Genomic DNA, 17,891 nt, shown 5'->3' on the forward strand with positions numbered 1-17,891 from the left:
TTTACTCTTTGGTTCAGATGTGGATACTGTATTGTTCTTTCTTTGTAATTGTTTATGTTTAAGTTGTTTATTGCTGGTTTTTAGTTTGTTTTTTGTCTTTTTGGGAGCTGACACAGTCTCTATGGAGATGGGTTTTTCAGTCCAGCTCATCCTTGACCTTCTCCATCTCTTAGAAAGGTTATGACCACCCGTAACCTCCCTTAAAGCAGGATGTCTGGAGATCTTCCAGTCTACAATGGGTCCACCGTGAAGGTGCAATAACAAGGGGTCCACTTGTGATAGCATTCTACATGCATGAATACAACTGGTGAACACTAAAGTGAGGAAATAATAGCACTATTACTAATGTGAAAATTGATTAATACATAAGAAAAGAAATCTGCCACCACATCATGAATAACATACCGCTGGTAAATACAGACAGAAATGAACAACTACAAGATTAAGTCTGCATGGCCCACAAGCTCATGCGACCCTAGGATGTTGCTGTCATCTTCCTGCTCCTGAAAAACATGCATACATCCACCCTTTTCCTTGTCTGGGTGGAGAAGGTGCAATCTTGCATATCAGTGTAAAGTCAGTCAAACATTTGTCCCCATTATCAGTCCAGTCAGTCCCCATATGTTTATTGCTGATAGCAGAACTTCTTATTTCAAATTAAGTTTCTACTGCTAGCTTGTTGTTTCATTAACATTAAAAAAGAAAGAAGTCTCTATCGTAGTCAGGCACAGCTAACTCCTGTTTGCAAGTTAACTTAGCCAACCACACTGTTTGTTGTTAACAGGTACCCCCTCATGATGTGTGCCACTTCCTGTCTGATTTTTGCTCCCCCTATATGGAGGAATACAATAGCCACACACTTCAAAAACAGAATTCTGTGCTTAGATAATGAATTGTAGAATAAATTCTGCATTTGTAAAGTCATTTTTGAATTCCACATTAACAAAGTGATTTTTGAAATGTTTTATGAGGTGCTTGGAAATGTTGTAGGTGGCTGAGTTTATACTGCTACCAATGTTTCTGAGCGGGACTCCTTTGTGGAACTATGGAAGTCCATATATACAGGGTGTAGCATCCCCTGGGTAAATGCGGTGATGTGCGGGGTAGTCAGTGGCTTTTATCCTTTCAGGTGCTTGTAGGGCCTACAAGGCTTTCACCTGGGCTTTCACCTTGAAGCTTCATAGGTCTTGTTGTCACTAAGGAGTGTAGTAATGTTTATTTGCTCTGCTTCTTTTTTATCTGGAATACAATAAATATATATACTTTTTTGTGCCCCAGCTGAGTAACAGCAGAAGAGTCTGGTGGAGCAGCAGAGGAACAATTTCAGCCATTTGGACTCAGCTCAGCCACTACAGAGGAAACAATGACTTCAACACAAAAAGTGAGAAAAATATCACAGTTACATTGTTATCGAAACTGTGTGCACAGCTGGTTGGTTTTTAAAAACTCTTTAACACCAGCTTTATATTTCCATCCTGGGCTCATCCATATATAGAGATTGACAGACCATGTGACTTTCGCGCATTTCATTGTGGGTACGAGTGGCAATAAAATCAATACACCGCATCAAGCACTAGCATTTCCAGCACCTGTAATCATAAATTTTGTGCTTTTAATCCCAACTTGCATTTTATTAGCCTCAAAAACAGTTATGTACAAAACGATGGTGAACACGGCAGGTCTGTACAAAGACAGAGTTGACGAAAAGGCATAAAAAAAAGTACAAGGAAAATATCTGAATGAAAGGGTTAGACCCATACAAGCATACAGAGTGGAATAAGGATGTTACTGTGCTGCCCAACTTTCATCACGCACATATTTATTATTATATAGTCCTAAGTGTGAGTGCACACACTCACAAAATGTTTAGTAACTTCAGGTCCCTGCAACAAGCCCAAGTCCAGTTTACTTTGGTGATTTGTACATTCCTGCATTTTGTAAGCTGGTTAAACACAACAAACGTTAGCCCGCAAAGCCACAGTGAACAAAGCAGCAGAGCGCAACAAATTCAATTCAAATCAATATAAGACTTATTTGTAACCTACATCAACAATTATGTTATTATAAATTACGTAATAACTACAACAGAAGACTTACCTTTGTGGAAATGCTTGGAGCAGACTAACATGTGAGCTGGAGTGTTCTGAAACGTTATACTTGGTCTGCAATCAAGGCCATCCGTCAGCTCTTTGTTTCTTCGGAAACATGGCTTAAACAATTTCTCTTCCATGATGTAATCTGATAAAAACCGATCTCTTTACTCGTCGGATTCCCGTGGCTGTCATGTGATCGGCTATTGCAGTTAATAATACAACAGCTTCTTGCCATTTTTTGTGTTTCTTTTTATTGCTGTGTGACTGTTTTCATGTGAAAGACTGCGCTAGTACCGCTTGCCACTCATACCCACAATCCTTTGTGGTTTTACGTCATATTTTCAATCTCTATACTGAATCTACATTCTCAACCAAAAACCGCAGAAGTTAAAAGAACATACAAAGGTCATATTTTATCAGCACATATAAATAATAAATATATATAAACAACAATATCATCAGTTCAACTCACAATTATTTATGAAGTGAAAGATTTTCTCCACTGATCAGTATTTCTTCAATAATGTCATTTTCATTACAACTCTCATTGAAGCACATCATTGTAATGTGATACTATGACCAGAAGGTGATGGTAACACACCATCAATGTCTTTGTTGACATGTTTGATTCCACCAACGGAGGGAGTTTCAGTTTGTTCCACGACTGCATTTCACTCACTGCCTCTGTTTGTATCTCTGTCACTGCAGGACCAACATGCAGCAAGAAGTCAGCGCTCTCAGGAGGCCGACAAACCTCACAGAAGAAAGGGAGAGAAAACCTCCAGCTGTGATGAGTCTTTTACTCAGGCTGGAAACTTAAAAAAACATCAACTCATCCACAGTGGAGTTAAACCTTACAGCTGTGAGTTGTGTGGAAAGTCTTTTACCAAGGCTGGACACTTAAAAATACACCAACTCATCCACAGTGGAGTTAAACCTTACAGCTGTGATTTGTGTGGAAAGTATTTTACCCAGGCTGGAAACTTAAAAAAACATCAAGTCATCCACAGTGGAGTTAAACCTTACAGCTGTGACTTGTGTGGAAAGTCTTTTACCCAGGCTGGAGGCTTAAAAACACACCAATTAATCCACAGTGGAGTTAAACCTTTCAGCTGTAACTTGTGTGGAAAGTCTTTTACCAAGGCTGGAGACTTAAAAATACACCAACTCGTCCACAGTGGAGTTAAACCTTACAGCTGTAACTTATGTGGAAATTCTTTTACCCAGGCTGGAACCTTAAAAACACACCAATTCACCCACAGTGGATTTAAACCTTTCAGCTGTAACTTGTGTGGAAAGTCTTTTACCAAGGCTGGAGACTTAAAAATACACCAACTCGTCCACAGTGGAGTTAAAAATTACAGCTGTGAATTGTGTGGAAAGTCTTTTGCTTGAAATAGCAACTTACAGAGGCATCTAATTGCCCACTCTGGAATTAAGGCGTACAGCTGTGACTTTTGTGGCAAAAGTTTCAGCGACAAACGGTACCGAAATATTCACCTACGGATTCACACTGGAAATGATGTTTACTGCTGTGATCAGTGTGGGAAACTGTTTCCAACAGATGCACAGATAAAACAACACATGTTTACCCACACTGAGGAGAGACCTTATAAATGTGACCTTTGTGAGAAGACGTTTAAAGCTCCACATCAGCTGAAAAAACACCAACAGATCCACTCCTGAAAGTAACTCTACAAGTGCAGTTACTGTGAGGTATGGATTTTTTTTTTTTGTCTCTTTATTTTGACCTCGGTAAGCTCAGTGTTATAATATATTGATTAGAAGCAGAGCAACACAGATGGATCCAGTTCTCAACCCTGTCGTCACTGTGGTGGTGGGAAAGAGTTTCTTTGTAAGCTTTGTGGAAAAGCTTCCAATCAATTATGGGACCTAAAACCACATCAATGTAGACACACTGGAGACAAAATGAACTACTGCAAAGAATGTGGGAGAAGCTTCCACATACCAAGTACATTAAAATACACAAACTCTTCCACAGTGTGGTGATAAAGCACATCTGTGATTAGTGTGGGTCATCCTTCACCACTGGACATGAGCTTAAAGGAATAGAATTAGAATAGAATTCAACTTTATTGTCATTGCACAGGTACAGGGCAACGAAATGCAGTTTGCATCCATCCAGAAGTGCTTTAGTGATATAGGTATATTACAATATATATTAGCAATAGTATAGATATGTAAGTATATTACAGAAATGGGTCTATTATGGTATGTTATAATGTACACGGTATGAAGTATGTTGTGAATATTCTATAACTAAGTATGTACAGGCTGTAGTGAGTACAAGCTATGTACAGGCTATGAACAGGATATAAATATGAAAAACTATACAGAATATGAAATAAATAACTTTACAGAATCTGGGATATACAGCTATACAGAAATGGGAACTATGCAAGTTGTAAACAGTTGTAGGATTAAAGATTATCGAATGTACAGAATGATTATTTACACAGAGCTATACAGTAGTGCAGTTAAGATAAGTGAGATATAATTCCTACAGAGGCTATATAAAGTGCTAGTGGTTGTGAGTGGTGGTTCACTCCATGTTATTATTGTGTGTTTGAGGGTACAGTTGTCCATTGTGGGGGTGTGTATGTTCAGTCCATGAGTTTAACGTGGGTCAGATGTCAGGAGGCAGAGTTCAGGAGTCTGACAGCTGTGGGGAAGAAGCTGTTCCGGTAGCTGGTGGTCTTAGTCCGGAGGCTCCTGTGGCGCCTCCCAGAGGGCAGGAGGGTGAAGAGTCCATGTGATGGGTGACTGGGGTCTTTGATGATTTTCCCAGCCCTTTTCAGACACCGCTTCCTGTAGATGTCTTTTATGGCAGGAAGTGGTGCTCCGGCGATGCGCTGGGCAGTTTTCACAACCCTCTGCAACGCCTTCCGGTCCGAGGCAGAGCAGTTCCTGTACCAGACTGTTATACAGTTGGTCAGGATGCTCTCGATGGTGCAGCGATAGAAGTTCACCAGGATGTCTGAGGACAGGTGGTTCTTCCTCAGAGTCCTCAAGAAGAAGAGGCGCTGGTGAGCCTTCTTGACCAGCTTGGAGCAGTTGGTCGTCCAGGTGAGATCCTCGGAGATGTGGACTCCCAGGAACTTGAAGCTGCTCACACGCTCCACAGCCGTCCCCTTAATGTGGATGGGTGGATGTGGGTCAGCATTCCTCCTGTAGTCCACGATGAGCTCCTTGGTCTTCTCGGTGTTAAGCAGCAGGTTGTTTGTGTCGCACCACTCAGCCAGACGATCCACCTCCTCCCTGTAGGCGGCCTCATCGTTGTCACTGATGAGGCCAATCACCGTGGTGTCATCTGCAAACTTAATGATGGTGTTGGAACCATCAGCAGGTCTGCAGTCGTGGGTGAAGAGGGAGTAGAGGAAAGGGCTCATCACACAGCCTTGTGGTACACCGGTGTTCATTGTGATGGCAGATGAGCAGTGGTTATCCAGCCGGACATGTTGGGGGCGGTTGGTCAAGAAGTCTAGTAACCATTTGCAGATGAGGGAACTGATGCCCAGGTCTGTCAGTTTCCTGATGAGTTGTGAGGGGTGGATTGTATTGAATGCTGAACTGAAGTCTATAAACAGCATTCTGGCGTAGGTGTTGTTGTTGTCCAGGTGTGAGAGGACAGAGTGCAGTGCGATGGAGACTGCATCCTCTGTGCTCCTGTTCTGGCGGTATGCGAATTGGTGGGGGTCCAGGGTGGGGGGGAGACAGGATTTGAAGTGTGCTAGGACCAGCTGCTCTAAGCACTTAGTGATGATGGGGGTGAGTGCTACTGGGCGGTAGTCATTGAGGCAAGATGGGTTGGAGTTTTTGGGTATCGGGACGATGGAGGTGGATTTGAAGCAGGCCGGTACCATAATCCATCATCATGGGTGGCTGTAGCTCAGATGGCAGAGCAGGTCAGCCACTAATCAGAAGGTCGGTGGTTCGATCCCAGGCTGCCTCCTGGTTGCATGCCAAATATCCTTGGGCAAGATACTAACCCCATGTTTGCCTGCTGGTGGTGGTCAGAGGGCCCGGTGGCGCCAGTGTCCGGCAGCCTCGCCTCTGTCAGTGCGCCCCAGGGCAGCTGTGGCTACAATGTAGCTTGCCATCGCCAGTGTGTGAATGTGTGTGTGAATGGGTGAATGACTGAATGTAGTGTGAAGCGCTTTGGGGTCCTTAGGGACTAGAAAAGCGCTATACAAATGCAGGCCATTTACAAAATGTAATCAAATGGAAAAGGCCCTTTTTGAAACTTGTTTTATTAGTTTTAACCTTTTAACTTTATGCATCAAGAAAATTTTAATTATATGCAACATTCTCTGACTGGAAGAAATTTGTTTAATATTTAAACCTATTTTCTGCACATTCCAGCACATAAAATAAAATCTTTTTTTGTGTGTTTACACTCACTCTTTCAAATAGATGCAAGTAAAACACAGCAGAAAATAAATAAAGTCAAAGACTAGCGGTCCTGTTGCCTTATTTTCACCTGTAAAGCAGGAGCAGGGTAGGCGGAGGTTTATCCTGGTGCAGGTGTGCCGCAGCAGTCAGTGGAAGAATCCAGCAGTTTCTCTGTGAATTTCCCATTACGTTGTTGCGCACTCGGTGCTTTCTTGGAAGTTTAGGGGGCTTTTTTCACTGTAAAAATAAGTTTTCTTCCCACCCACAACGGACACTAATGTTTTTGTCAATTTTTATGGAATCAAACTTAAAATAAGGTCAGTACTTTCACGCTTTAAATGCTGCACGCTCATACCCTCTCCCGCACTGATATATGATCCACTGTTGATCTGCACACAGCTGTTGTCGTGAACGTTGCACTTGCTTACGTCACTGTCATGAGACATTTTCGCAAAAAAATCACGGTTTTAGTAACGGAGTAACGCAGCGTTCCTACGGGAAAGTAACAGTAATCTAATTACCGTTTTTGCAATAGTAATCCCTTACTTTACTAGTTACTTGAAAAAAGTAATCGAATTACAGTAACCCGTTACAAGTAACGTGTTACTGCCCATCTCTGCAAGTAACCATCTTGGGAAAGAACAATACAAAACATTCTATTTAAGGCCTGTGACATCAAGATTCAGTTAAACAACAATTATAACTAAACAATTTGAGGTAATGTTAGTTTCCATTAACATTGAATTAGGTTACTGAATTGGCAAACACCTCCCTATTAACATTACCCATTTTACCCCAATAACTAAAGAATTTAGCACTTGCAGGTCAAAACCTTTATTCAAGAGACGCAAAAATAACATTGATACAGTGACTGTCAAAAATTACAGCACTGATCATACTGTGACATCTTGGTTCAAAACAGCACACTTAGAAATATTCAACGTTCTTTACATCAACCGAATGAAACTGAAAATACCATTTCACATGACCCATATGGGATATTTAGACTGTATAACTGTTCACGCTACATCTCTTCACTAGTAAAAGAAAGAAAAATACAAACAGACAAACAGAGAACTTGTACAGAGCAAAAGGAAAAACAAACAACAACTAAAAAAATGGCCCTGTCCTCATGGCAGTTGCAGAGTATATAAAAATGAACCCTGCGATCTGTTTCTGGAATTAAACTTGAAAAATGCTGCAGAACGAGTGTGAGATTTAAATGTCCTCTCACCTAGAGCTGATCACCTCACATGCATAACAGTGAGCTTTCCTTGCAGGAGTTCACTACCAGGCCTCATGTGAACTTCAAATATTAAAGAGGACTACTGGTCCTAACCAGTCCAATGAGGATCAAGTGGATAACTAAATGCATTTTTAAATGTTGCAAAGCCACAATCTACTCATAAAACACTCACCATGAACTCCTGCACCAAGATGTTGCAATTGTCTTTCACACACATGTGGAGCACTTTGATGAGGGCCTCCCTTCGAGCATCAATGTCATCCTTAAGTATTATAACAAAGAAAAAAGAGATTTTTGAACTTTTTAGTAGCACATAAGAAAATGATCGCAGACAAAAACTCTTGACTTTCTAAACCAGTCAACATGCAACACCAGCATCTACAAAGCAATATCAAAAGTTCCTGTTTGACATTAACTTTATGGATATATCGTTTCCAGAACATATATATAGGGACCACTGTACAACAATTTCCAGTAGCACTGCTGATATATGAAATGGTGAGTTTTGAGGTTGTCTTCAAACACGTGCATTGTACTAGAAAAAGGTGTTTGAAGGATTAAAAATGTAAAAAGTAATGACTAGTTTATATTTATGAAAAAAACCTTTATGCAGAAAAAGTAGCAAAGAAATAAAAACATAACACATGGACACTTTTTCCACGAACAAGCTGAAGAGATGGATTTTTTTTTAATAAACCCATATTGTTAAAAAAAAAAAATTAGAACCAAATTTCTTTATCAGCTGCATGAATAGTAAAAAAACCACAATTTCGTTTTAGCTGTCAAAGTCGATTTAACTGAAGTTACGTGTTTCCGGTTACTGTGGAGGTCACGTGTTTCTGGTTAGTGTGGAGGTCGCAATATGGCGCTCACCGGTGGGTGCAGCCAGACGCTCTTGAAAAAAGGGAGAAGGGTCTGGCTGCAGCCACTGTGGAGCTCCACAGTAACCGGATACACGTGACCTCCACAGTAGCCGGAAGCACGTGACCTCCACACTAGCCGTAAACACGCATGGATACCGTGGAAGTCTTACAAGTTGATCGCAAAGGTTGGTTAAGTCTTTCTTAAATAAATTTGCCGTTAGTGATTTCATAATTCTAGGAATCGTCTAGTTTTCTTACAATGATCATGTTGCCACTTTTTTTGCGTTACAACAACATTCCTCCTTATTTTAATGTTTTTTCATCGTGCTCCATGGCAGAGAAACACACAGATATGCTTTTTCCTGGGCCTGGTTTAAGTAAGAGAGCTGGATTAACGACTTTTGTGGGCGAGAAGAAGCAAAAAACACATTTTGCATTAGAGTATGATTTATTGTTGGCGTCAGAGATGCAAAATAATGAATACTTCAATACTGTACTTAAGTAGAATTTTCTGGTATCTTTACTTTACTGCTGTACTTTTTTGTGCCTACTGTATACTTCTTTATACTTCTACTTCTCACATTTTAGCACGCGTATCTGTACTTTGTAATCCGTACATTTGTAAATCAGCCCCCCGCACGCGTGCTTTGGACGCAAGATTACTTCAAAATTTTGTACATAAATTATATTTTAGACCCTGTACTTCTTACTTCGACTTAACTAAAAAGTCGAGTCAGTGCTTTTTAAACAGAGGTATCTAAACTGTAGTAAGGAACGTGTGTACTTGTGACACCTTTGGTTAGCGTCAACACTGTAAATTTCGTCACAAACAGATTTATATATTTATCAATACTTCTATTCGTCATTCTTTTCTGTACAGCTTTTTTATTGCCCAGATTTTAGTTAGCCCCTGTTCAATTGACTGTTATATGTCTGTCTGTTTCTCTCTCTGTTTTAGATGCACATATCAATCTGGAATTCGGGCTTAAAGCCAGAATTGCAGGAATGCAACACGTGTTGCAGAGGACTCTTTCACTGCCCTCTGTGCCCCACTTTCAGCCCTACTGTCAGGGCAAAGATTGAGGAGCATCTAAGTGTGCATATAAAAAATGCTTTGCCTTTCAAAGGTATGTTTGTATTAAATATACTTTATAGTTATAAATATGCACTTTTTTAAGCACTTCTGCAGTATCTTTGTTGACATAAAAGTTGCTGTTGATATTGTACAGTTCAGTGCATTCATCTGCAACAAAAATAGTGTTTTTATAAAATATATTTTTATTTACTTTTCACCACTTTTCTTGACATAACTTTTGTGATCCATACCATTTTGCTTTCATTATTGAGGTTGGCTTAGATGTTTTTGTTAACATGTACAATCTGATTGCTAGACAAATTGATTGCATTCTATACAACTACATTTAAATTACGTCTGTCTACTTGTTTGTTTGTTTGTTTGTTTGTTTGTTTGTTTGTTTGTTTGTTTGTTTGTTTGTTTTTCTCTTACAGATAAAATGATATGCCGGTGCAGGCTGCCTCGTAGGACAACAGGACACTTTCACCGCCCTGTCTGTAAGATTACAATCATACGGCGTGGGGATATGGCAAGGCATATATTGTCTTGTCAGCATTCTTCAATGCCAAGTCAGCCACCATTATCAGGACTGCTCCCCGCTGAACTCTCCGAGGAGACCCGTATTCCTCCGGCAGTACTCTTCGAGGAGCCCCGGCTCCCCCCCAAGGTTTTGTCTTCGGTATCTGAACCATTTTCTGAGTCTTTGTTAGAACATTCATATGCTCTACCCTCTGTGTTCAATAAAACTGCAGCTTATGGAAAGTCCATGAAAATGACATGCCCTCACTGTGGCCTTACTCTTCGTAGCTCTGGCAAGCTATTTGCACACTGGAGAGAGGAAGCCAAAGCTGTGCTTGAAGGACAACACGTGCCCATTTTCAGACTGAAAAAGCACAAGTTCCAGGAAGTCAGTCAGGTCAGTATTCACTTTAAACAGTAGTGTAATTACATGGTTAGTGACATTTGAATAACTGTTAAAAACTGTTCTGCAACAGAGAAATAACTATGTTTTTATCCCCATTTGCCTGACACAGGAGCCAGCAGTTGTTGAAGATCTGCGTCCTGCTGTGCAGTGGGTTGTCCAAAATAAGGCACTTTTCCGTGGACACGTAACAATGCCAAAATATCTGTCCTTAAATCAAGGGGACCAGCAGAGGGTCTTAAGAGACATGTCAGAGGAAGAAGACACTGGAGCAAGGGACTTGTTCCTCTTTGTTTTTCAGTTTGCAGAGGACATGGAGCTCTTTTTGAAAGCATGTGCTGATGAGCAGGGACTAAGGGTCAGTGCTATGACATGTAATGGACAAATGAAGGCACTGGCTGTGTTTGTTTGTTTGTTTAATATGTCGTCGTTGTTGTTTTTTTGTTTTGTTTTTTACATAGTACAAAATTCCAATTAAACTTATTTCAAAATGTTGTTCACTTTATTCTGTGTCCATACTTATAATAAAGGATTACAGTGTAACAGCATTAAATGTAACAGCATTTTTTTTAAACTTGTATTTTCAAAATAAAAAGCTTATTGTTGATATTAACAGTAAAGAATTGTAATCAATAATATTTTTATACATTTTAAACATTAACACTCTGGGCTCTATCCTGGCCATTTGTGGACACTTCACTTATTCTTTTTTTTACTACTGCACTGCAGTGGACCAAAACAATGACACGGGTTTGATCTTAAGGATCTAATAGTTGTGTGTGTTGTGCATGACATTGCCACACAAATATGTATTTGCAAGATAGAGTAGAATAAATTATGATGCATGAAATATTACATAGGCTGCAGTGAATTTCTGCTGATACAGCCAATTGAGCTTTGAGTTTCCCAGTCAAACTTATCTTTGAAGCACATGCTAACAACACTTTTACTCTTTTACATTTCATAACAAGACACCATAGCCAAAATATTAACAAAATATATATTATTAAAAAATTCAAAGCTGCACATACAGCAACAAACACCGTTAGTAAATGTGTCCTGGAGTTTATGCAGGTGCAGAAAGTGCTGCTGCTGTAAGTAAGCCTAACAGCTTCCAGATCACTTATTTTTCTGGAAAGATGGTAGGAAGGGCATCACTGCTCATTTCTACAGTCTCCCAGATCTTGGAATACAATCCCTTTGTACCATGAAACCACTTCGCAGTACTAGGAGTCCACTAAAACCTATAAAGAGAGTGATCCTGGAAGAAACGGGGCACACACTAGTGACCTCAACAATTGCAAGACAGCCTTTTCCCCGATGCTCAGATGGGGGAAAAAAAAGGAAGTTTCATGAAAACATTAGGACTTTTTAACCGTTTTATCTGAAAAGTTAATGGTAATATATAACCTAACTGGCTATAAAGAGTAAAACATTTAGATACAGTTTTGATTTTGATGAAAAGGACTGGTGCTATTTTAAAGAGTCACGTCGGTAAAAGTAGAAAAATGTTTTAAGAAATCTACATTTTATAGCATTTTGTGAACATACACAAAAAGTGGCCATTTTTGGCAACAAACAAGCTGAGAGAGAGTTTTATATTTTTTGCTCTCCTTGAACAAAAATAATAGTGCATAATAATCAATGTTGATGTTAATCAATTAGATGTCCCAGACTCTACTATTAATAATACAGCAGCCCCTCGTTTATCGCTGGTGTTACGTTCTAAAAATAACCCGCGGTAGGTGAAATCCATGAAGTAGCCAACTTTATTTTTTACAATTATTACAGATGTTAAGACTGTAAAACCCCTCACTACATGCTTTATACACTTTTCTCAGACAGGCATGAACATTTTCACACTTTTCTCTTTTGTTTAAACACTCTTAGAGTTCAAACCTTCGTAGAAACATAAGTCCAGTATTATGGAATGAAACCTAAAGGTGCATTTGAGGGTGCAAAACGTTTCGTCGGCATTGTTGTGTTTGTTTGGGAGAAAACTTACAAACATACAGTACAGCACTTCAGAGTTACACTGCTAGCGATCGAAGATTTATGTAAATTCGACAAGCTAAACGCATTCTGTACTGTACAGCAGGAGTCCCCAACCTTTTTGCACCACAGACCACTTTAATGTCAGACAATATTTTTAGGGAACGACCTTTAAGGTGTCGCGGATAAATACAACAAAAGAATAAAAAAAAGAAACTGTGGTATTTTCTAAATGTAATAATAAACATAACTTGAGCTGTGCGCCAACAACAATGACAGTGACATCCTCCTCTCTGCTTTTTAATGCTCTCTGGTCGCTATGGTAACGCGTAAATAGTTCTTTCAAAATAAGACACACAACTACAACCATACATTTCACACCGGAGGATCAACCCTCGCGGAACGGTTAGGGACCGCTCCTGTACAGGAGACACTGGACTAGATTGATTGACAATGGTCTACAGCAATCACAACGCGATGTACTGTAAAAAAAAAATCAGCGAAACAGCAAGTGTCACTTTTGGCCACGAACAATTTAGGGGATGGTGAATTTTTTTGAACAAACCCAGAGTGTTAAAAAAAAACCCCACTTGAAACCATTTTTATTTCTCAGCAGCATCAATAGTAACAAAAACGCAATTTAGTTTTCGCTGTCAAAGTCGATTTCACCGAAGTTACGTGTTTACGGCTAGTGTGGAGGTCACGTGTTTCCAGTTACTGTGGAGGTCACGTGTTTCCGGTTACTGTGGAGCTCCACAGTGGCTGCAGCCAGGTGCTCTTGAAAAAAGGGGGCGATCCACAGCCGCTCACTTTCTGACTACCAGTTTGTCCAAGGACACTACCTTGTGACGTAGGTGGGTAGTGTCCTTATGAGCATCCTTCCCCTGAATTCAGACACAGCAAATGTTCTGATCCCATAGGAGCGCTATTGGCGCTAATTTTGAAATAACGCATCACGTGATTACGTTGCGCAGCTTAGTCACGTGGCCGCACAGCAAAAAAATCGCTGCAGAGCTGGGTAAAGGGGGCGGAGCAAAGTGCGTGTGCAGGAGAGGAGTCGAGCAGAGACAGCTGCTTTTTCGTGAAACGGGAGTAAAGTAGTAAACTTACAGGAACATATACAACTACCTACTTTTCAATCGATACCTGCATCGATCTGCCCACCGTTGTCTCTCGTTTGTGAGCTCATCTAAAGGTAAGCACGGAGCTAACTTTGATGTGGTTTTAGTTTATGTTGAGTTTTTCTCTAGTGAGAATAATAGATTGCTTACTATACATTGAAGTTAGAGAGACTGTAGAGTTTGTGATTGCTTGCAATATTCTAATATGGCGGTTGCTAGAGGGTAAGAGTACAAAATTATCTTGGAATATGAACAAAAGAATGGAGTGCAGGGCAAGAGAACAGCCAACCCCCACCCCAGGACATGAAGCCACGGGTACAAGCGTGGGGGAGGGTAATCAGCTTTTCTTCTGACAATGCTGTCTGTGTCTTCTCGTCTTGTTGAGAGCTCAGTGGATCTGAGTTCGACTACTCCGCCTATGCTGCACTGTCGATCCACTGAGCGCAGCACACGCTAGCAAGACAGAAGCTAAGCTTGTTGCAACCAATGACTCTATAAAACATGGGAGGACATAAGATAAGATAAGATAAGATAACCTTTATTAGTCCCACACGTGGGAAATTTGTTTTGTCACAGCAGGAAGTGGACAGTGCAAAAGTTATGAGGCAAAAATTATAATACAATAAGAATAAATACAGTACACAACTGTACAGAATAGAATAAAATAAAATACTATATACAGTAGAATAAAATAAAATAAATATACAATAAGATAAAAATAGAATACAAATACAAATACTATATACAACTGAGTAAAAATACAACGATGACAGAAAGGATTATTGCACTTAGTATTATTGCATATGTATGGATGTGTGTGCTTGATCAGTTAAAGTCTTTATTATGGAGTCTGACAGCAGTGGGGAGGAAAGACCTGCGAAATCTCTCCGTCCCACACCGTGGGTGCCGCAGTCTTCCACTGAAGGAGCTGCTCAGTTTTGTCACAGTCTGCTGCATGGGGTGGGAGATGTTGTCCATCAGGGATGACAGCTTAGCCGCCGTTCTCCTGTCACTCACCACCTCCACTGGGTCCAGAGGGCATCCTAGAACAGAGCTGGCCCTTCGGATCACCCTGTTCAGTCTCTTCCTGTCCCCAGCAGAGATGCTGCCGCCCCAGCAGACCACGCCATAAAAGATAGCAGAAGCCACAACAGAGTCATAGAATTTCTTCAGGAGTGGGCCCTCCACTCCAAACGACCTGAGTCTCCGCAGCAGGTACAGCCTGCTCTGCCCTTTCCTGTAGAGGGCGTCTGAGTTATGAGTCCAGTCCAGTCTATTGTTCAGATGAACACCAAGGTACCTGTAGCTGTCCACAGCCTCAATGTCCATACCTTGGATGTTCAGTGGTTGCAGTGGAGAATGCTTGTGCCTGCGGAAGTCTACCACCAGTTCCTTGGTTTTACTGGCGTTGATCTGGAGGTAGTTCAGCTGGCACCAGTCCACAAAGTCTTGGGTCAGACCTCTGTACTCCTTGTCGTCCCCATCAGGGATGAGGCCGACTATTGCAGAGTCATCAGAGAACTTCTGCAGGAAGCACTGGGTGGAATTGTGGGAGAAGTCTGCAGTGTAGATGGTGAAGAGGAACGGAGCCAGAACCGTTCCCTGTGGGGCCCCCGTACTGCAGACGACCCTGTCCGACACACAGCCCTGAGTCCTCACATACTGTGGTCGGTCGGTGAGGTAGTCCAGGATCCAGGTAGTGAGGTGATGGTCCACTCCAGAGTTCACCAGCTTGTCCTTTAGAACCGAGGGAAGAATGGTGTTGAAGGCACTGGAGAAATCAAAGAACATGATTCTCACAGTGCTTCCAGCGGTCTCCAGGTGAGCGAGGGAACGATGTAGGAGGTGAATGACGGCATCATCCGCTCCAATGCCAGGCTGGTAGGCAAACTGAAGTGGGTCCAGTGATGAGCTTATTAGGCGCCGAAGCTGAGCCAGGACCAACCGCTCCAGGGTCTTCATCAGGTGGGATGTCAGAGCCACCGGCCTGTAGCTGTTGAGGTCCTTGGGGCGTGAAGTCTTTGGCACTGGTACAACACAGGAGGTTTTCCAGAGCTGTGGGACTCTTCCCAACCTCAGGCTCAGGTTGAAGAGGTGCTCCATCACCCCACACAGTTGGTCCGCGCAGGACCTGACGACCCTCGAGCTGATGCCATCTGGACCCGCTGCCTTCTTGGCTTTAATCCCCCTCAGTTCCCTCCTAACCTGGGTGGTTGAGAGAGACAGGCTGGAGCCTTGTGTTGAGTGTGTAGTGGATGCTGTTGTTGGGGGTGGGGGGGAGTGAGCAGGGTGAATAGAGGAGGTGTGAAGTGTCTGAGGTGGAACAGCAGCAGTGGGGGTGGGTGAGTCTGCAGCCGATGTTGCAGCTCCCCCAAAATGAAGCCAAAACGTCTCTATCGCCCCCTGGTGTCTGTCTGGAGTATAGGTCATAAACCCCGCCTCCTCCATGTTAGCGGACGGGACTGGGGTCAGACTAAAATAAATTTATTCTCCTCAGATAATTTTTTTTCCAAAGATTCTTTCTTTTGTTATCAATAGTTCTCATCACGCTGATTGATGTCCATTGGGTCTCCTCTCCCATAAGTTTGATTCTAATTCCTACCGCGGTGATGTTAAATTGGGGTGAAACGTCATCATAACAGCTTTGACTGGCATCTGCAGTCACGGAGAAACTTGCGTATCTCTGTTCGGGAATAGCAGATAGAGCGAAGGCTCTGAGAGGAGGGCCAGCGTTTTAAGCATCTTTGTACTTGAATATTTATGATTATGCTTTTATTTGGTGTTTTAAATAATTACCAATAAATTGTCAATTTGTTTATTATTGAACCTCGTCTCTGGATTGAGTATAGCAAACCTAAGTGCCTTTTTGGTGATTTAGTGTTATTTCCAGTATTCTCTGGGTGAGATTCCCAGGGTGGCGTTGTCGTTCTTTAAAACTGAAGAGTATTTACTTTATATCCCAACCTCGTCTCGGCACAAACAGGACTGAATATAATATCTTTATGTAAAAGTCCGGAGCCTCTGGGGAGTATCTGAGGGAGTATCTGAGTATTTATAACATTTCAGATCGATTACACTCAGTCTTAAATGTTAAAATCTCAAAGGACAGCATTATATTTTTGATATTAACAGTAACTCTGGGCCTCTGTAGAGTGTGCAGATGATCTCATCGCTGTCTAAAAATGGTTAAAAAAACTAAGGAGTGCTGATCCTTCAATAACACAGACTATTAGAGTAACAGGTGTGTAGCATCGCTAACTAGCTAGCAACAAGCCTCCAACACAGTGCGTATGCTAGTGGCTAATCTAGCAAACGAATTAACAACAGAACGATTTTAGAACTATAATATGATAAACTGTGTGTCTTTTCTTATAACAGTGACATGGTTGTATTTACCGTAAACGAGTCGTCAGTCGCAGTAAACCAGCAAAAAACTCGAGCCACAGGTGCTACGTAAAAAGTGTAGGGGGCGTGTTTGCGGTCGCTGGACGGGAGTGTTACACAGTCGCTCCACCTCAAGTCATTACTGTGCAGACTCTGGCTCCAAATTTGCAAGATGGCAGCCTCCACAAATGGGATATTTTGGCTTCATTTTTGCACAATGGGAGGAGGCGGTGTCGCGTCGTCCATCTTTTATACAGTCATTGGTTGCAACATGGCAAATTGAACCTCCCCCACCCTCATTCAGATCTGGCCTTTGGAACTATTTTGGTCTTCATGTGACATATGACTCTGAAGGTATGCGCGTCATGGACAAAAGTAAAACAGTATGTTGGATGTGCCACGCAATGCTCAATTACATGGGTGGAAACTACTGCGTTAGCGCAGTTTGCTCGTTAACGTGTTGGCCGTCCAGCCCCACGCACGGGGCAATCCGCGGTAGCTCGTTAACGGAGATTTGCCGTGTTGTGGCGTTAACGTCATTTCAGATTAATGCTGACAGCACTAGCGGGAAAACAACGAATATGACTGCACATTTACGCCGACATCATCCTAGTGCAAAGACAAGTGGAAGCAGACAAAAACAAGCAAGCACGCATGCTACAAACTTTACCCGAGTCATTTAGACAGCCGTTAGCACACGATTCTTCTTATGGGGACCTGATATGTTTAATATGCTGCTGAGAATATAGCCCTGAAGAAGCGTATAGTATAGCTTTTATTTT

The sequence above is a fragment of the Rhamphochromis sp. 'chilingali' genome (genome assembly GCF_963969265.1).
Source record: "Rhamphochromis sp. 'chilingali' genome assembly, chromosome: 1".
In the NCBI taxonomy this organism is placed as follows: domain Eukaryota; kingdom Metazoa; phylum Chordata; class Actinopteri; order Cichliformes; family Cichlidae; genus Rhamphochromis; species Rhamphochromis sp. 'chilingali'.